At 47.5% G+C, this 20,995-nt stretch overlaps 1 protein-coding gene across 1 annotated transcript in view; it reads right to left on the reverse strand.

The window, feature by feature from the left end:
* Positions 1 to 20,995, reverse strand: part of RIMBP2 (RIMS binding protein 2) — a 267,099-nt gene that overhangs the window by 83,142 nt on the left and 162,962 nt on the right. The window contains exon 3 of the mRNA XM_057527204.1: positions 20,120 to 20,242. The gene's annotated coding sequence lies outside the window, so the exon portion shown is untranslated. The remainder of the gene's footprint in view (positions 1 to 20,119; positions 20,243 to 20,995) is intronic.

The following is a 20,995-nucleotide window of genomic DNA, read 5'->3' on the forward strand; positions in this document are numbered from 1 at the left end:
ACTCAGGCGACGGATGGGGTTGGACCTGCGAGTTGAACGTTAGTAAGAGCTGTGAACCAGCCAAAGCAGAGAAACAGACAAGACTCAGAAACACACGCACGTACTCAAAATACTCATATGTCCTGGCATAAGGATATGCTATTGATTCATCCAGTACAGCACTGATTTTCCAAATAGAGCCAGCAGATACGTCTATGTTGAAACACACATAGAAAACCACAGTGTTACAAGGTTAATATTTTTGAGCTATTCATCAATATTTCTTTCTGTCTCTCCTTCAATTTCTCCTCCACTCCTCCCCCATGTCCCATCCAGATGGCAGGTCCATTCTGCACTCATTGCCTCAGGGAGGGTGCACAGGGTGAAGGGCAGAAAAAAGGACTCTCCTGGGCTTTGGTGCACAAACCCTACACCGATGAACTACTTGTGAGAATTACCTGAGACTAGAACTTCCCTCCTCACCCGCAGAAAAACATTGCTTCATCAGAGGTTGACAGATAGGCTCACACGTGCATAGACACTGGTTGAATTCTGGAGAGAAGGGCTTTGGCTCTGCTTTCTGGAAAGTTCCAGAGAGGTGAGACCCTAGAGAACCTATGGCTAACGGGTGAGTCCAGAAAACAAAGCTTTGAACCACCCGGCAGAGGTTTCTGCACTACACTGGCATAACCAAGAGTCAATATGAACTCACACAACTAAACGATTAAATTCTTTAGTCCTTTTGTTAATTATACTTTGCAAGTTGCTAAGAGAGTAGATCTTAAAAGTTCTCATCACAAGAAAACAAATTCTGTAACTAGGTACAGTGATGGATGTTAACTAGATTTATGGTGGTGATCGTTTTGCAACACAGACAAATATCAAATCATAATGTTACACCTGAAACTGATACAATCCTTTGGTCTTGTATTTTACAATGATGTCATGTAACTTTAAGCCTTGTCTCCAAAATGATGGGAAAAAACTGTTAGACTGTGGCTTGTGGATTTTTAAAGCCTAGATGTAAATAATAAGAATTGGACAGAATGGTGGAAATCTCAGCATATTCATGCATGGGTGGGTGCGAGATGAAATCCTCCATCTTTTGGTATCATGTGGCCCCAACCCCAACTTAGGTATAACCCTGGTGTGTGCCGGTAAACTGTCCTAATGCTCTCAGATCCATTTCTCCCCCTTCCCTGCTTTGCTCACAGAGAACTACATTTCCCAGACGGCCTTGCCCCTGCTTCTTGGGGACTGGCCAATTGGAGGCACCAGAAGGTGGGAAGAAGAGAGAAGCCAGGTATTTCTCCCTCTCTCTGCTTCCTGTGTTGTCTCCAGAGGCGGCTCTTCCTCCCCTGGGGCTCTAGCTCCTGCTGGGCAGCCCTCACCCATGGCTTCAGCCTCTGGCCCTTGGGAAGACCATCACCCCGCCCCCATCTCTGCAGCCTTAGAGGTGATATCTCCAAGTGCATATTTGACTTCTCAGCTCTTCTACTGCCTGTGTAACTAATCGCCTGCATTAAAGTCCCTCCACCTGAAGACACCTAGATGGCTGTCTGCCTTTCAACTGAAATCTGGCTGAGAGACTGAAGGAAAAGGATGAAGCCAACTCCAAATTGACGTTACATTTCTAGCAGTCTTTCAAAATGAGAGTCTTAAGGGAATTAAGTAACTTTGGGGGAAAATGTTATATTTCTTTCGCTTGAGTTTTTACAATTAGATTCAAATCTGCTTTATAGATATACTGTGACGACTGGAAGAAAAAAATGAAAACTCATTGAAATCTGAACTCTGCTGACACCCTGCAAAGTAAAGATTAATCAGTCCAGGAACATTTACAGCCTGAGAATGGCTTCATTTACCTAACCCACAATTTCACTGGTTTGTTTTAATATCCCTTCGTTACTTTGCTTGAAACTTTTTCTACCAAAAAAAAAAAAGAGATGGTTTTGATGCTTCTTCCCAACTAGGAAAAGTTGTTCCTTTCATTCTCAGTGTAGTTGATCTTGGACTGAGAGCTGCTTTAATGAGTCTGTATTATCTCCTCCCCTGGAAGGTAGGGCACAGACATGCAATCTCAGTGAGCCCTGAAGCCTATGGCTTATGCATAGTGGGTGGAAAAAGTTCAAGGATGACACTCCCTGGGTCCAGGCCCCAGCCTTCTGTCTAGGAAGTCTTCTTGCCAAAACACCAAAGGCTGAAAGTCCAGTGGGCTGAGAACTTACTAGAAATGGGACAAGACACAAACATCTTTCCATTTTATTTCTGACATACACCCATCAGCTGAATACTGGAAACTTTAGAAATGATGAAAAAGGGAAACAAACACATCCTTCTATCTCGGTTTTCACCTTCCCTTCACAGTTACTGTGAAGATGTCCAGTGGATGGATGGATGGATGGATGGATGGATGGACGGACGGACGGACGGGTGGATGGATGGATGGATGGATGGACGGATGGATGGACGGATGGATGGATGGGTGGATGGATGGACGGATGGGTGGATCGATGGAAGGATGGATGGACAGATGGACGGATGGACGGATGGATGGATGGACGGACGGATGGATGGATGGATGGATGGATGGATGGACGGATGGATGGACGGATGGATGGATGGACGGACGGATGGATGGATGGATGGACGGATGGATGGATGGGTGGATGGATGGACGGATGGGTGGATCGATGGAAGGATGGATGGACGGATGGATGGATGGATGGATGGATGGATGGACGGACGGACGGACGGATGGATGGATGGATGGATGGATGGACGGACGGACGGACGGACGGACGGATGGATGGGTGGATGGATGGACGGATGGATGGATGAGTGGATGGATGGACGGATGGGTGGATCGATGGAAGGATGGATGGACGAATGGATGGATGGATGGATGGATGGATGGATGGACGGACGGACGGATGGACGGATGGATGGATGGACGGATGGATGGATCGATGGAAGGATGTATGGTTGGCTGGATGACTTTGACAGCTGTAGCTGTCCCCATTTCCCTCATTGTCCGGGCTTGCCAATCAGCCCCTCGGCAGGCCACCAAGTACCCCAGTGTTGGGCTAGCTTTCATGTCCCAGTAACGTTTCAAGGTCATTTCTGCCTCCCTGACTTCAATTAGGAGGTTCCCTCTTCCCTTAATGGTCTGATTTCCTCCTGAATATTCACGAATCCCCCTGTGCCCCAAGCGTAACTCAAACTTCACTTTCTCTAATTTGTCCCAATTACTCTCATCCTACTGATTTCCTGTTCTGCAATGGATGGTTGCTAATCTTCTCTGCCCAGCATGTATTTCCTGTTCAAATGATAGCAGTACCCTGAATTATCCCAAGGACATCAGCCTTTCCCTACTCTCAGCCTCACGTTTTGCAGGAGTAACCCCAACCCTTGGCTCCAGGGTTTGCATGTGATCTACACTCTTCTAGGTACATGAGCCCAAAGCTAGACCAAAGGGACAAATTTTGGTATCATGAGACATTTACTGGAAATATTAGGAAAGAAAGAGACATTCTCTTCCGTGGTGACTAAATTGGTAGGATGCAAGCCAGGAGATGTTGGGCACCATCTTTGACACGACTTGGTGAGAGCCTGCCTGTGAACTGGACTGACAGAAAAAAGCAGAGATAAAAGATGAAGAGAGACTATTCTTGATGACATCACCTGAGCACCTTGATTCAACCTTGCCTGAAGCCTAACCTCGCTCATATTTCCCACTTTATAAACCAATTATTTCTGTCTCTTAAAACCATTTGACATAGGTTTGCATGAACTTTATCCCAAATGGTCCTCACTAAAATATTTTTCAACAGCATTTATGACTGCCACAAAACTTACTTAATTCTATAACGTCTCATATTATGCACTGAACCTTCATAACTTTTTAGTCTTGTTTCTCAAAATAAAGAGACAGCTGGTGGATCATGACAGTTTTGGAGTCCTTTCAATTCCCTGTTTTGGGGAAGAAACAGCCAGAGACCCAAAGGAGCTTTCCAGAAGTAAAATGACAACTTCTCAGTAGCAGAAAGAGGATAAACTGGGGTGCAAGGGCATGGGGTGGAGTGGGGTGAAATAAGGTGGGGCGGGGGCAGGTGCTTAGTGCCATCTCTCTCCTGGGGCCAGGAAGCAAAGTCCTAAGATCAAAGTCACTGGCAGCAAGTTTCGTTATTCAAGGAAATTACTCTTATCCACAGGGTACCTGTGGTGTGTATAGGTTGAAACCCATGAGTCCAGCATCAGAACCAACCAAGGGGGTTTCAGTGAAACTCTGGGCTGGATGGCCAGTCCAGAGGATTGAAACAGAGACCACATTTAAACCCACACCGGAACTTTGCCACCCTGGGAAAGGGTTCGGGTGGAAGGAGGGAGAGAAGTGGGCAGCCATGAGCCTTCACGGGAGCTCCTGATCCCGTGTGTGTGGCCCCCCGCAGTTAAACCCTCCTTGGTGTTTATTGCAGATGGTACAACTGGTGGACATCTACGTCCTTCTTGTTTCTATAAGCAGATTGCGGGCACGGTTTTCCCAGAGTGCCCTGCCCGAGGTACCTAGCCCCAGCCATCACCACCCTCCTCCTCATCTAAGCGTATAACGTTTACTAAGTTCTCGAGTATTGGTGTGCTAAGTATGTAACACGTATAACATATTGAATCTTCACAACAACACTTGAAGCAGGAAATATTTTATTCCCATTTACAGAGAAGGAAACCGAGGCCCAGAGAGGTTAAGTAACTTGCCCAAGGTTGCCCAGCTAGTAAATGATGAGGCCATATTTGAACACAGATCTGTGTTCACATTCTCTCCACTCATCTGTCTGCTCTACGGGAGAGTTCCTGCAGGACCCCACCCTTATTTGTGGGATGTGCTGACATCCAGCAGACTTTGCAGGAAAGTCAATGCAAGAACCTTTCCTGCAGTGCCCTGGAGTTACTCCCTGTCCCTCTGGAGTTCTCAGGCCACTGAAGACACGCTGCCCTTGGCCACGTGACCAGTGCACAGAGCCCTCCGCATTTCTCCAGGGAGGAAATTTACATCATCATCACTTGTGTAAATTCCACAAGTCCTCATGATCCAGGCTGTCCCTGGGAGCACAAGGGGCCCCTGAGTCCTTGCAGAGAGTCTGGAGATCCCCAGCTTTCATCCCAAGACAAACCCCCACCAAATGCCTAAGGTTTGGCTTCTGTTTCCTTTTACAAATCTCTTCCCAATTCCAAGGTCACAGCTCACGTTCCATGGGAACATTTCACATCTGAAACGTCCTGAAGATCGTGCGCCCCAGCGAGAAGCGCCTGTTTGATATGCTTTGCCTGTGGCAGGATGTATTTTTAAAGCGGTGATATTTATAGCCGGATGTCGGCATTAACACAAGCGCTTAAGTAGCCTACAAATGTCAAGATGCTGCTTCCCCGGGAAAGTGGTGGGAACGAGTGCGGAGCAAATGGAGTCATCTCATTCACGTTAGAGCAAAAGGGGATTCGTCTTCTGTTTTGGCTCCTTCCCTGCCTGGGCAACGAAATTCAGGAAAAAGTCATTTCCCTTAACAGGAGTTAACAGCAATGCTCTTAATGTCACATTCATGGGATCTGGTACGCCTGGTGGAAACAATGAAGCATTTCTGTGCCCACAATTTCCTCTTACGAGACACCCGGTGAAAAGAACACAGCACTTGCTGAGTTCATGTCTTCAAAAACAAGAAAGACGGCATTTAAAGCTGTTTGTTTTCTATGCCTTATGACTTCCTCTCCCGTCTGTGGAAGTCAGATTCATTCATGATGAGGAACAGCATGAAAAAGAGCCATGGAGGCCGAAATATATTTTAGCCAAAGTATCTCAGTTTCTCAAACTGGACAAAATTAGGAAGTCGGGAGCCCCTTTATAAAACACTGGAGCTCTCCTGATTCCTGATTTGTCCTTAAGCCTCCAGACAAGCCTCTCTCTTGCTCATCTGACCCTGATGGATTCTGAAAACACGGGGACAGTGGCACTCAGGGTTACTAAGATCATCTTTCCGAAGCACAGTTTTCACCATGTCCCAGTGGTCCCCGCCTGCCAGGCCTGGGGATTAAGGCCAGCCAGGTGCAGGGCATATGGTCAGCCAGACCTGCGTTCAAATGTCATTTCTACCACGTATAAGCTGTGTGCTCTGAGGTGAGGTGTGTACCTCTTTGAGCCTCAGTTTCTTCACTTATCGAGTGAAGGAGAAGAATCCAACCTTCCCAAGGTCATTGCAAGGACCAGATGAAATATGAGCTTCAAAGTGACCTGCACAGTAATTACCTTTAATGCAATTATGGGTAAGTGTTGATTTTGTTTTTGCCGTTTTATTTGTTTTCTGTTTGTTCCCTCTCATCGTTCTGTTTCGCCTTTCCTGCCTTCTTTGCAATGATTTGAATGTTTTTTAGTGTCCCATTTCATGTATTTACTGGGTGTTTGACTATATATTTTTATATACCTTTTAGTGGTTGTTCCAGGGGTCTCAATATACGTGTTTAAATTAAAATAATCTATTCAGAATTAAATTTTGCCACTCCAAGTGGAATGTAGAAACACTACCACTGTCTCAGCATCTTTACTTTCTCTCTATGTCACGGTCTTCCCATGGATTATTACATCCACATACATCGAAAACCCTCAGTGTTATAATTTTTCTTTGAACTGTCATACATATTTTAAAGGACCTAAGAGGAGAAAAATAGCCTATTATATCTCCCCAGCTACTTACCATTTCTGTTTCTCTCATCCACCCAGGACTTATTGAGCACCCTGTATGTGACAAGTGCTAGCAACACCATAAAGACAAAAACAGAGGTGGTCCTGGCTTGTGTGGAATTCACCTTCTAGTGGTAAGGATAAGTGTTAATCAAATAAGTATATAAAAATGCAAACTTGTGACAAGTGTCATGAAAGAGAAGTGCTGAATGCTGAGAGTCTTCCATCACTAAAAGATGAGCCCTGGGGACGTCAGCTTCCCTGGGGAGGTGACAGACGAGTGGATTTTTGAGGATGCATAGGAGTTGGTTAGAAGAGGGAAGAGCAAAGCATTCTATGCAGAGGGAGCAGTATGTGCAAAGGCCCTGTGGCAGAAGGGATCAAAGTAAGGTCAAGGGTGAAGGAAGGCTGGTGTGACTGGCATGGGGGGAGAGATGCAGAATGTTGGAGGGGAAGCCAAGGGGGCCGACAGGAACCAGACCACCAGGGCCTTGAAGGAATGTCGTCCTCATTCTCAGAGCGATGGGCAGCCACGCAAGGATGCAAGGACGTGGATCAGGGTATAACATGAGGGGATTTGTGTCTGCAAAGACTGTGGTGTGGAGAAAAGATCAGAGGGGAGCCAGAGCAGAGGAAAGGAAGAGGCAGGAAGTTAGGAAACTTTTAATATAACCTGAGCAAGAGAGCAGCTGTGTGGTCTCAGGCAGCAGGAGTAGAAATTGAGGACAGTTAGGTTGGCTCAGGAGGTTTTTAGATGGCTTGCTTTAAACCTATAGGACTTTTCATGAATTGCACGGCCAGCACGAGGGACGGGTAATTGCACACCTCCGGATGGAGCAGCTGGGTAGATGGTGAAACAGGGAAACAGAATCCGATTTGGCTTCTTATTTCAGGGCCTGTGGGTTTGTGCTGAAATGGAGTTTACCTCCTGGACACGTGCTTTCATTTATGCAAAAATAATTAATAATTATTAAATTATTATTTAATAATTGTGAAATCATTCTTTTAATAACTATTACATTAGTAAAAATAACAATCTAACTCTAACCCTAACTGAACACTTACTCTGTGCCAGATACTTGATGTTTGGAGTAGAATAACGAGTAAGTCAAAGGTCATCTCTGTTCTTACGAAGTTTACATTCTCCTGGGGAAGGGTATGCAGAAAATAAACAAGGAATCTGGCAAATAATAAGAATTTCAGAGATTGATAGAGGAGGATGAGAAAGCAAGGTGATGTGCAGGGGAGAGAGGCAGTTGTACCGATTCTACTCAAGCCGGTCAGGGAGGTGACATTTTAGCTGAGACCTACATGACGACAAGCAACGTTTTGAGGCAAGCTCTGGAGGCAAGAGCCAGCTTGGCGTGTGTCCACTGGCTGCAGGGCTGCGAGGGGCTGGGGGTGGTGAGAGGTGAGGGAGAGGGGCAGATCTGGGAACAAATGAGGTGATCGCCCTGCTGTGGGTTCGGTTCTGGACAGTTCTGGACAGCAGGGGTCCAACTGCTGTGGGTCCAAATGGACTTGTTGAAGCCCTCACTTGACTACATGTCTTGGTCACTAGATACAGACGTGACTCATTTTTAAATTATTGCATGAATGATCTGCTTCTGGTGAACATCACGGTTGTATGGCTAATGCTACAATGAAGATCTGGGGCACATAATGGGAGCTTTATGTCTTCTGTACACTCCCAGAAGGGAGACTGTGGGAGAAGAGTATGCAGAAGCTAAATATGGACAGTTCCAGAACCCAGAAAGACTGTAGCAATTCACCTTCGGCCAGCATCATGTAAGCATGCCTGCTCCCCACTCCTCGCTGGCCCTGGGCACTGTCACTCCTAAGAGTTTCTTCATCTGATGAAGAGATCAGCATCTCGCTGTCGTTTTAATTTGCATTTTCCTGATGATCAGTGAAGCTGAACACTTTATATGCTTAGTAGCTCAGAATTCTGAAGGGCTGGGTGGGGATCCCAGCAGAGGACAAAGAACTGGGCTGCCTGCTGCACGGAGAAAATCGTCAACTCCATGGTGGGGTCAGAAGGGGGGTCCGAGCCTCAGAATAAGATCTGGTCCCGTCCTTTTGCTGGATGCAAAGAAGACACGTGTGTGTCCCATAGCACCAGCCGATGAACTGGCAGTGCCTCTTACCTAAATCTCTCCCCATGGAGACGAGCAGAGAATGAAGATCCAAAAGCAATACATTTCCTGTTTCTTGCCAGTCTCTGAACATCTAGATAAAGCTATCATCTGTTCGGATCAAGGGTTTTGCTGGAGATGGAGCCCTAAACGTTATTCTCATGTTCAGAGAACCCTGGAGGGTTTTATTGGCATTTGAGTATCAGCACATAGAAAATGAACTCCAAAACCTTAATTAAACCTGACAATGACCGCAGGCAGGTTTGTATTCGTAGGTATAAGGATGAATCTCCCTGCACAGATGCAAAGTAATGGGAGGGGAAGAGGGAAGGAGCTGGAGATAAGGGAAGATTGTCACCTCGAGAGTTACTTATTCATCCCAGATAATCAGTTGTTCATTAACACAAAATAAGCGTCAGATTATCTTCACTGAAATTGACTAATCTGTTGATTATGAGAACAAAATCTGGTCCAGAATACTTTTTCCCTTGTCTTTGAATCATAAACTATAATGGGTTAAGTTTAATTAATCAAAAATATTTTTATAGACCTGGGTCAGATTTCTACAATTTGCACTGCGTGCTGGTCAGATAACCGGAAAGGGGGCTGCAAAGATTCCCTTGTAAACCTGCTGCCAGCATGGCCAGTCGACAAAGTGCTCAGGGATCCCTGAAGTCAAGGAAAAGGATGGTCCTGGTTAACTCATGGTTTTTAAAAAATTAAATGAAAGTCAGTGTTGAAATACCTCACTCCACGGTCTTACTGGAGATGTCCAAATACTTAAATGATTTGGGGCTTCCCAGTGGTCAGTAGGGATGGGAGGGAATAACACACTCTCTCTCTCTCTCCAGGAACTTTTTTCCAAAAAAGGTGACACTCACAGCTTCTGCGTGGATGTGAATTTGGGGGACGCTCTTCATCCCCACACAGAGCTGTCCAGCAGCTTCTCCATGACTGCGGTTCCCACTGAGCTCCAGGAACTGCCCTCAGGCCCAGGGAAGGGGGGGACAGCTGCCCGCTCTGCTGGTCTCTCTCTGCCTTCCCACCCCCCGTCGGTTCCCCCGGCCCACGCCTCTCGAAATGGTCTCTGTGTTGAGCTCTCTTAAGTTAAACGCTTGGAGTGTGGCATCGTTCCCTGCCAGGATGCTAATGCTGTCCTAAAATAGAGACACACGTCTCTGTTGCATCTGACAAATAGAGCCATCTTTCGGGTCCTGAGCAAGAAGACACAGGGAAGAGAGGCAGAGGTGCTGCGATCATACACAAAAACCGGAGCTTCACAAGTTCCTTTTCCGTTTCACTGGAGCTGGTAAGAGGCTAAGGATCTAGAATATCCTAAATATCTGGCAACAGGAAATTTACATGAAAAACACTAGGCTTTTTTTTTTTTTTTTTTTTTTGCAGAATCCTTGAGTCCAAGAAGCTGGAGGGGAAAATCGCTTGGTTTACTCCATTTATCACAAGGTTAGACACTTGTGCCAAGACCTAACCCAGGGCTTGCTGGGCTTGAAGGTGGGGAGCTCCGTGGGGGGACACCCTTGCCGGACAGTCACCCAGCCTGGGCCGAGCAGAGGCTGGAAATCACCAACTCTCCTGCGGTTTGTCCTCTTGGAGAATCTCAGTCTCTGCCAGAAAGAGGCTGCACTTGACTTGTGGCTGCATTTTTACAGAAGCACTTGTAAGCCCCAAAGAAGTGATCCTTCTAGACAAGCTTCCTCGACCACAAGCCTTCACCTGCTCCATTATTTGCCACGATGGCAGAAGGTGTCTGCAGTAACAGGCCATGTCAGTATCATGCAGTCTCTCGCTCACATGTTCACTCATTCACTCATTCATTCGTTTACTAATTTAATCAATCAATCAATATTTACCAAGTGCCTTCTAGATGTCAGATTTTGTCCTACGCACTGAAACAAAGTCTCTCTCAAAGAGGTTACATTTTGGTAGGAGAAAACAAACAATATACAAATAATTAAAACAAGCAAGATAAGTTTTCTTGGAAGAAAATGAATTGGACGATGTGATAGCAACTTCCTATCACAGATAAGATGGCCAAGAAAGTCATTGCCAAGTAAGTGACATGAAACCAAGACCTAATTAATGGACCCAGAGTCAGAAACACAAAGTGCTGAGGGAAACAGCCTTCCAGGTGGAAGAAGCAGTAAGTGCAAAGGTCCTGGGGTGGACACGAGTGCAGTAACTTCCAGAAAGACAGGGATGGCCACTGTAGCCGGCTCCAGGCTGTAAGGGGTCATGGTAGGATGAGGGTTGAAGGATTACGTGGGGGCCAGAGAGCAAAGGGCCCTGAGGGAAAGAGTCCAGATGTTCATCTCTGTGCAGTAAGAAGCAATTGGTGGGGCCATAAGCAGCGGGGACATGACGCAATTTCTGTTTTATCAAGGTGGCTGTGGCTCGACACCAGGGGATAGACCCTCTGAGGAAGGGCATATATGCCTGAAGGCTTTGCAAAGCGGAGGGCTCACCTCTTGGCTATTGTAAGCAAGGCAGACTTGAGACTATCCTACCTCCCTCTCTCATTCGTTCAGCCCACAAACATGTATTATACGGTTTCTCTACGCCAGGCTGGGCACTGAGGATACAATGATAAGCAAAAAAGATATGGAACTTGCCCACATTGTGCTTCTCCTGGAGGGCGACCAGGACAAAAGCAATCCAGAGAGCAGACACAGCAAGTGCAAAGGCCCTGCGGTGGCTGGAGCATCCCAGGAAAAGACCAGAAAGGAGGCAGTGTGTCTGAGAGTGAGGAGGAGGCTTGGCCTTCCACACCTTAAGTTATTTGTCTCCCTGGCCTCCTCTTTTAACTCTCTATCCCCCTTTTCATTCTATTTCTGCAACTCTGGCCTCTGCTCTGTTCCTCAGACATGGCAGGCACCAGCCCTCTGTCTCAACCCTTTGTATCTGCTGTTCCCTCTGCTGGAACATTCTTTCCCCAGACTTCTCACAACTGTCTTCTTGCCTTCACCCAGGTCTCCGTCCACATGTCACATAATCAGTGAGACCTTCCCAACCACTGAATATAAAGTAGCACTTTCATCTTCATCACACTCTATCCCCTTGTGTTTGTCACCCCCTGATATATACATCAGTTTATCAACTCTCTGCCAGAAGCAACGACCGCACCTAGGAAGTGTTTGACACATATTAGGTGCTCAGTAAATATCTGTTGCATGAATGTGTCTTTTTTTTTTTTTAATATTTATGTGGTTGCGCTGGGTTTTAGTTGTGGCATGGGGGCTCCTTAGTTGTTGCATGTAAACTCTTAGTTTCAGCATGCATGTGGGATCCAGTTCCCTGACCAGGGATCAAACCTGGGCCCCCTGCATTGGGAGCACAGAGTCTTAACCACTGGACCATCAGGGACGTCCTGAGTACGTCTTTATGTGTGGGCTTTCATCAGGGCTATTACACTGGAAGGTCTGCAGGAAACCAGTGTCTGAGGCATCTGGGACCCATTTCCTCTGAATATCACCATATCTGGTGCTACTTTTCTGGCTGTTCAAGTGCAAAGTTACTTGGCGGCCCCCCTGATAGAGCAAAAAAGGACACTGAAAAAAAAAATTAACATATCGATGTGCTGGTGCACTCCTGCTTTACATAACCCATTACAGACCTTAAGGCACACGTTGTCTTTTGCTAAATTGAATTATCAGTATGAAGACACGCGGCCCATCAGTGATATTTGGAAACAAGAAAGCCAACACGTGGACGTGATCAGTGGAGTAATTATCAGCTCAGACAGATGCGTAACGCATGTTGGCCCAACTCCAGAGCTGTGTGACACAACATCAACGTAAAATGCACGCTCTTCGTTTACCGAATGGCATGTCCTCTCTGCCCCCATCACTCTGAGAACTTGGAAGAAGATGGTGTCAGGTACAAGGTAACACAATTTAGTTGACGACTGTGACCACCAGATGTTCAAAGGACAGGACGCTGTGGTTCACACTTTAACTCCAATGAATTGTTCCTGCCTTTCACGTCATCTGATAATTGAATGAAGCCGCTTCCTGAGGACTAGCAGGGGGGTCCCCCGCGTGAGGGACGGAGGTTCTCCTGCACCAAGGATCCCATGCTCACAGTGCACCCCGTCTCCAACACGAGGTGGTTCCCTGACCCCCAGTCCAAACCCCTAATGATCCACGTCACAGCCAATGGCTCCATCCCTCACCCAAATACACTTCCGAACCCTTGGCATCATCCTTGGCCCTCCCCTGTCATACCCCACGGCCAATCCGTCAGCAAATCCTGTTGATTTCACCTTGAAAATATACGCAAACTTGACCGCTTCTCTCTCCCCTCTACTCCTACCCTGGGGGAAGCACCCACATCCCGTGTCTAGAGAATCCCTCCTAATCCACCTCCTTGCTTCCACCCCTCCTCCTCGCCTTCTTCTCTCGGTGCGGCAGTGACCCTCGACAAATGAAAAGCAGATGCAATCCCTCAGCTCTCCAGCACCCCACCCCAGGAGCGTCGATCCCCTCCCCGCGTGTATCCACTGGCTTGGTAAGGGGACGTCACATCTGTTCCTGCATCTCTTGAAACCAGGCCGGCCTGGAAGTTGCTCTGGCCGATGGGAGGGAGGGAGGGAGGGACTCGCACTCTTCCGGCCTCTGGTCCTCACGGGTCCTCCCACGCAGCAGCACTCTCTTTCATGGCCCCTTATGCCGCTATTAGAAGCCTTAGTTAGCCTGCTGGGGGCTGGAACAGCAGGGAACAAAGCCAGTCACCCTGACCCAAACCATCCGGCGTCAACCAATAGCCGGCCAACTGCGTGTTCAGCCAAGTCCAGCCAAGACGACAGCACCACGCAGCCAAGCCACAGACTCGGGAACAGTACGAATCGTTCTTGTTTTGAGCCATGGGCTTTGGGGCGGTTTCTTATGCAGCAGTATTGTGACAAAGGTGTCTGACGACACTTAGAACAGATTCCAAAACCCTTGGGATTCTACTTGGGCTCATAAGGTACTGCCAGGCCTCACCCCAATCTCAGCGTCATTTCCACCCCCTGCCCCTCCGTCCCTGTTCACCAGCCACCTGGCTGACCCTCGGACACGTCAAACATCTGCCCATCTCAGCTCCTTGCACTTTCCACCTGCCTGGTGCTCCTCCCCTGAATGTGGACAAGCCCCCTTCACTCCCTGCATTGAGAAGCACCCACTCTGCTCAGCTGATGTGTCTGAGAGAAGCCCCCTCCCAACCATTCTTTATTTTATTAAAGTGTACTTGATTTACAAGGTTGTGTTAATTTCTGCTGTACAGCACAGTGATTCAGTTATACATATATAGACCTTCTTTTTCATATTCTTTCCCTTTATGGTTTATCATAAGATATTAAATATAGTTTCCTGTGCTGTAGAGTAGGACCTTGTTGTTTCTAGCTACTTTTTTTTTTTAAAGATTTATTTATTGATTGATTGATTGCTATGTTGGGTCTTCATTTCTGTGCTAGGGCTTTCTCTAGTTGCGGCAAGTGGGGGCCACTCTTCATCGCGGTGCGCGGGCCTTTCACTATCGCGGCCTCTCTTGTTGCGGAGCACAGGCTCCAGACGCGCAGGCTCAGTAGTTGTGGCTCACGGGCCTAGTTGCTCCGCGGCATGTGGGATCCTCCCAGACCAGGGCTCGAACCCGTGTCCCCTGCATTAGCAGGCAGATTCTCAACCACTGCGCCACCAGGGAAGCCCCCCAGCTACTTTTTAAAAGGGTCACTACATCACTTCCTACTGCCTCGCCCTAATTTATTGTCCTTCAAAGCACTTATCACTGCCTGACATCATGTTACAAATGCATGTCTTTTTCTGCATGGACTCTTCTCATTGACTCTGTTTTGCTAATTACAACATTCCTGCTGCCGGGAACCGGGCCTGGTACACAGGCAGTGCTCAATCAACATGTATGAATGAATGAATGAGTGAATGAATGAATGAATGGTCGTGTAATAAACACTTGTGGGCCAGGGACACCACGGTGTGTCCTGACTATGCAGACCCCTGTTGAGATGCACGGGTACACCCCTTTCTCTTGGTGAGGACGCTGGGTGTGGGGTGATTCCCAACCAGATGAGGTGGGCAGGCTAAGGGGAGCCTTCTTATCCCATCTTTGTTCAAACTCTGATGTTTTCCATCTCTTGGTATTTTTAATTCCATAGAACAGGAATGGGTCCAGGAACATTACTTTTCCTATTCTTCAGTTCCCACCACGAAGAACTCTTCTTGGGTTCTTCCTAGGTGTGGGAAATCTGGCTTTAATGATTCCTCCCAATTTTCCTTGCTAATAGCTCAGGAAAATGGCCTTTAGGTCTTCTTCCCCAAAGAAACTCCCGAAGAAAGACACACGGGAAAATTGCTCCTCAATTGCTATGAAGATGCTGCTGAAGACATCTTCTACTATATTGTTCTGCATCCTCCTCTAAGATATCATTCCAAGTAAGAAAATCACGTTTAGTCCTCCATGCTCATTTTCCTGGGGAAACAGTAGGTTCCCTTCTCTTAGGGAGTGAGAATTATGTAATTGCCTATATTTCCTTTTATATCCAGGCTGCATGGAAACACAGGCCAAATTAGAATCTTAGAGTAACTGTGTCTAACCTCCAGGCTGGCATATTTGAATTCTCCTTTCTCTTTATCTGAATTTTTCACTTCTTCCATTCATATCATTTGAGCATGTTCTATTACATGTGACGGTTTCAGTGATTTGACGATATTCTTGGAAAGAAGCATGATAAAAACATATACACAGATAATGAATTCATCATTATTTTTAAAAGTATAAAAATCAGGACGAATTCACATCAGGTTAACTATTATTGGTTTGGTTCGTGCAGGGGGTATTATTCTCACTGGATTGTCTTAGAAAACAGCCCCAAATCCTGTCTTCTCTGTTTTACGAATAGTTTTTGTATTTTGAAGGAAAACAGACATTCCATTCACAATCTGGTAAAAACCAGTGACAGTGTGATTCTGCGGGCCACTCACCGGTCCCCATCCCAAACTAGCAGCTCAGCATTTTTGCTTCTCCCAGGTGACGGTCAGGGTTCAGCCAGCCGTCCAGGCTTGGCGGCAGACACTCTGAGATTGGAATCCTGCACCACCCAACCTCCCCCTCACATGGCCCCCGAGCCTGGGCAAGTTCTCTTTGGTTCTCAGTAAATCAGGTTGATCGACACTAGTTTGGGGATCAAATTCCGTTCAAATCAATGACAACTAGAGACCATACATCACACTCCGGGAGTTCTGGGGATGTCCAGGCAACTTCTGGAAATGCAAGGTCATCATTTTACCCAAGTTTACAGAAACGACAGGATTTTCTAAGCCAAGTCAGCTGCATCTCCGCCCAGCATGGCAATCACCTCTTCCCTTCCCCATCACCCACTGATGGGCTTTGCTGCTCAAGAAAAAAAGAAAGGCTAAGGTGGGGTGGGGAGGGATGGATTGGGAGTTTGGGGTTAGCAGATGCAAACGATTACACTTAGAACGGATAAACAACAAGGTCCTACTGTATAGCACAGGGAGCTATATTCAACATCCTGTGAAAAACCATAATGGAAAAGAATATGAAAAAGAATATGTGTATCGCTGAATCACTTTGCTGTATAGTAGAAATTAACACAGCATTGTAAATCAACTATACCTCAATAAAATAAATTTAAAATAAAATTAAAAAATAAAATACAACCACCAAATTGAAAAACAAAAAGAAGAGAGAAAAAAAGAAGGTTGATTTTGAAGAGCCCTTTTATTATTATGACCAAAATATCAGAAGAAGAACATGGAAATCGCTGTGCTTTCCATCGGTCCAAATTGAGGCAATGCTTATAAAACATGCAGTTACCCCGCCTGAGGGGGGTTCTTTAAAAGCAGCAAAGTCTGGCAGGTTCTGTACAGGAGCCCAGGGATTTCAGCAACTGTAGTGGAATCATCACCTCCCGGATCTTTTCCCTCCTTGCTCTCAGCCCCAAAGGCTCTCAGTGCTGGGTGTGGGAAAGGGCAGATCACATAAGGTTTTGCAAATTTTCAAGACATGCGCTTTCTTTCAACTGCCATGGAATCAACCCCTTGCAAAGGACATGCCTCTCCTAATCTCCGGGTCTTTTTTCTCTCCCTTTTTGCATAGAGCAAAAATCTTTTGAGAAAGAGCTCCGTTTGCTCCCAACAAGGCCCCTGCCCCAGGCCAGCCTGGTCGGGCGCATCCGGCGTTGCCGCCCTCCTGTGGGGGCCCCATCATCCAGTCACGCATTGAAATGGAGAAGAAGAACTTTATGGAGAAGGTGCTCAGGGCCTGGCTTTGCTCCAGGAACAGAGCCAGGAAAGGGGCGGGGCAATGGGGGAGGATGGAGTCAGGGCGGGAAGGGAGGACAGGGGTCCCGAGAGGCGAGGGCAGCTACACGCTACAGGGCTGTGACCAGGGAGGGCACCAGGCTTTGGGTAAGTGAGCTGGAGCTGGGCTGGCGGGTCCTGGGGATGGTTTGGGGATGGTGCTGGGACCTGACTTCGATTTGGACGGTACTGCTCTGGCCACCCCGTGAAGAACAGGCTAAAACAGCACAGTGGGAGGTGGTGACCAAGAGGAGGCGAGTGCCAGAACCCCGGCCCTGTGACGCTGTCACTTGTCCCTTCGGGCCCCTCACAGCCTCCAACCTCTCCCGCTCTTGCTGCTTTCCTGGTGACAAAGATGACCGTGTCTCCTGATGACTGTTCACAGCCTGCCCATCAGCTACCCAATTCCACCCTCAGAAATGGGGCGAAAGGGACAAGCCCATCCAGAGCCCACACTCTCCCCTCTGGACCACAATCCAGCTCCCCAGACCCTGGAATTCCCTGTCTCAAAGTCCCCAAGCTCCCCCGCCAGCTCCTGCACAGGCCTCCTCCCTAGTCTGCCCCCAGGAGGGCAGGTGACACCCCTGGGGTGTACCCCCTGGAGAGGGTGGGCAGCTGAGGAGAGGGCCGTTTGCAGGGCGCCATGGACAGAACCTGCACGTGAACTCGGGGTGTCTCCACGTGTGCAAGGCCCCGGTGATGAGGCTCGTCCCCAGGTCAGAAGGAAGGACGGCGGGCCCCCCGAGGCCAGTGCGAGTGCACGGCCCTTCACCCACTCCAGGCAGCAGGAGAGACTGGCCTGAAGGCCGGCAGGCAGGCAGGAGACAAAGACGGGAATTGCACGCCCTGAAATTATAAACGGGGCCTCCTCTACCCACAGGTAGCATCAGTGCTATTGGTCACCTCCTTCAAATACTCTAGGGTAGGGCAGGCTGAATAATGTTGCCCAAAGATGTCCACCTCCCAGTCCCTGGGGCCTGTGACTACGTCATCTTACACGACAAAGGGACCCTGCAGATGTGATTAAGTTAAGGACGTTGAGATGTGGAAATCATCCAAGTGGACGCAGCGTAATCACAGGGTCCTTATAAGAGGGAGGCAGGAGGTCAGAGAGGAGAGAAGATGTTAATTGCTGGCTCTGCGATTAGCATCTTCTAATAAGAGGGAGGGGCTGGGAGCAGCCGCCAGAAGGTGGGGAAGGCAGGGAAGGGTCTCCCGAAACCCTTCCGAAAGGCAGGCAGCTCTGCTGACACCTTGATTTTAGGCCCGTGTGACTCATTTTGGATCTGACCTCCTGAACTGTAAGAGAATACATTTGTTTTATTTCACGTTGGGACAATTTGTTACAGCAACAATAACAAACTAATTCACAGAGCTTCTCACCCTCGGTGCCAATGACATTTTGGGCCACTTATTTCTTTGCCGTGGAGGCGGTCCTGTGCATCGTAGGAGACTTAACAACATCCCCGGCCTCTGCCCACGCGATGCTAATAGCCCGCTCCCCGGTCCCAGCCATCAAAAATGTCTCCAGATTGTCAAATATCTCCTGGGGGCATAGTCACATGCACTGTCCTTCATGCTGACTTTACTCAGCAAAGCCCCTGGGTGCGCCCTGGATTCCCAGCCCATCCGCCACTGAATTCACCAAACCCTGACTTTCCCAAGCTTTACAGGTAGACAGTTGAATGAAGCACGGTTTGTGCCTCAGAGAACTTGCAGTCAGTGGTCGAGGCAGCTGCTGAAATGAATAATTACATGGTGGTATCTCATTCCTTTACGGCTATGTTCTAAACTCAGAGCAAATGGTAAAAAGCAGCATGGTCAGGGTTAGCCTTGGCCTTTCCTCCAGAGAGTGTCAGGTGGACACACGGGGGCATCTTCCATGCCACCAGCACTGGGTACAGATCTGCCACCTCCTGAGAGCCACACGAGGGGCGTGGTTCCCCTTCAGGGCCAGCAGTGAGAGAATAGGGCATCTTCACTCTTAAATTGAGATGTAATTCACATACCATAACATTCACCCTTTTAAAGTGTACATTTCAGAGGTGTTGGTACATTCACAAGGTTGTGTAATCATCACACTAATTCCAGAACATTTTCATCACCCCGAGAAGAAACACCGTATCTATTTCCCACCTCACCCTAGTCCCCGCCAACCACTGATCTGCGTCCCCTCAGAGTTCTAGAAATTTCCCCCAAGTAAGGTATAGATGGAGTTAAAATCACTTCCTGACGCAGGAGGGTGGGTGGGTGCAGCATAGCGATCTGTTCCATGCGTGTGAAATACAAAGGTTTAATCTAGGTACTAGATTGTAGGACTGCAGGTGATGATTATTTTATTCTTTTATGTTTAAATTTTTTTTCCCACTATGAGAATCCAATAAAATGTTAACACTCAAAAAAAAAAAAAAAGCCAAAGAATTCATTCAGCTTAACTCAGTAACATCAATGGCAAATCAACCCACCCATTAAATATTGAAGGAGATCCCAGCTCATCAAGAATGCATAAAGCTATCCAATTACCTGCACCCTGATAAAGCAATTTTCTGACTTAGCTATTCTCTTTATGACAAAGGTCGTTAACCATCTGAAGAACAGCTTAAAATTCATGAAGTTTGAAAAACCAAAGGTAGACACCTCTGGTCTTCAACATAAGCCCAATTTCCATTCCGGAGCGCTGCCTACCATCTCTTGCTCAGCAGTGTTTAACATTCTAAGAAATGAAAATGCATAATAGGTTTTACAGGATCGCTTCCAGAAACATTCAAATTTTGTTATTTATTGCTTTGTATACCACAGAAAGGGTAAAAGCAGCGCCAAGAGCCCTTAATTTTGATGATTTTTGAAACTCAAAAGGAGTTTCAACCACATTCTGCTTTGGAATCCCGCAGCCCCTCCTCCCTCACGCTCACCCTCAGGGAAGCGGAAGTGGAAGCCCATCCTACCTTTAGGACCTGTTCTAGGTTCTCCAGCTTGGCTTGGAGCTGGTGTTTCTCCTTCACGGCCAAATCGCGTTCTCTGGTCACTATGGTGAGCGTGTGTTTAAGCCGAGCATACTCTGCTTTCACCTACAAGTAGCAAGGATGGAGAGAAGGGGCTGTTTACAACATGCATGGGAGCTGCGGTGGGTATTTGTCCCCAGCTGTCATCTGTCACCTCCCCTTTTTGGAGACTCTTCCCCTCCGTCATCCTCAGTCATGGACTTCATGGTGGGTCCACTCCTGCTGGGGTGAATACGTGGGACCAAAGGCTGGCCAATCAGCACACAGCCTCCCTCTTCATCCCGCCCATCCTTGCCACGGCCACAGTGATTGGCTCAGGACTCGGAATGTGACCCAGGTCTGGCCAATCAGTGCAATCCCATGCCCTGGATATGGTGATTGGTTGGGGCCGGGCACAGGACCCAGTCGCATCCACAGAGAATGAGATATTGGCCTTGTGTAGGAATCTGGGAAGAGACTCTCTCTTTTGCCCTCTGCACTGGGAAAGTTGAGGACAAAGGCTGGAGCTACAGTGCCATGTGCCATCAGGAGGGAAGAACTCATCTGAGAATAGAGCCAAGAGATGCAGAGGGAGAAGCAGGGTCCTGATGACATCATTTGAGCACCTAGATCAAGCTGTGCCTGAAGCTAATGTTTTCCTTTCCTATTACTTGGGCCAATAGATTCCCTTGGTTTGCTTGTACCAATTTGAATTGTCTTCTGTCCCTTTGAACTGAAAGTCCTAACAGACACAAAATGTTACCCGAATTGTCGAGCCATACTAATTTCTGTTGTCCAAAATTTTCACCCCTGTCTTAAAAGTGGACAAAAATGGCAACA

Source organism: Balaenoptera acutorostrata, chromosome 13 (assembly GCF_949987535.1).
Source record: "Balaenoptera acutorostrata chromosome 13, mBalAcu1.1, whole genome shotgun sequence".
Lineage (NCBI taxonomy): Eukaryota > Metazoa > Chordata > Mammalia > Artiodactyla > Balaenopteridae > Balaenoptera > Balaenoptera acutorostrata.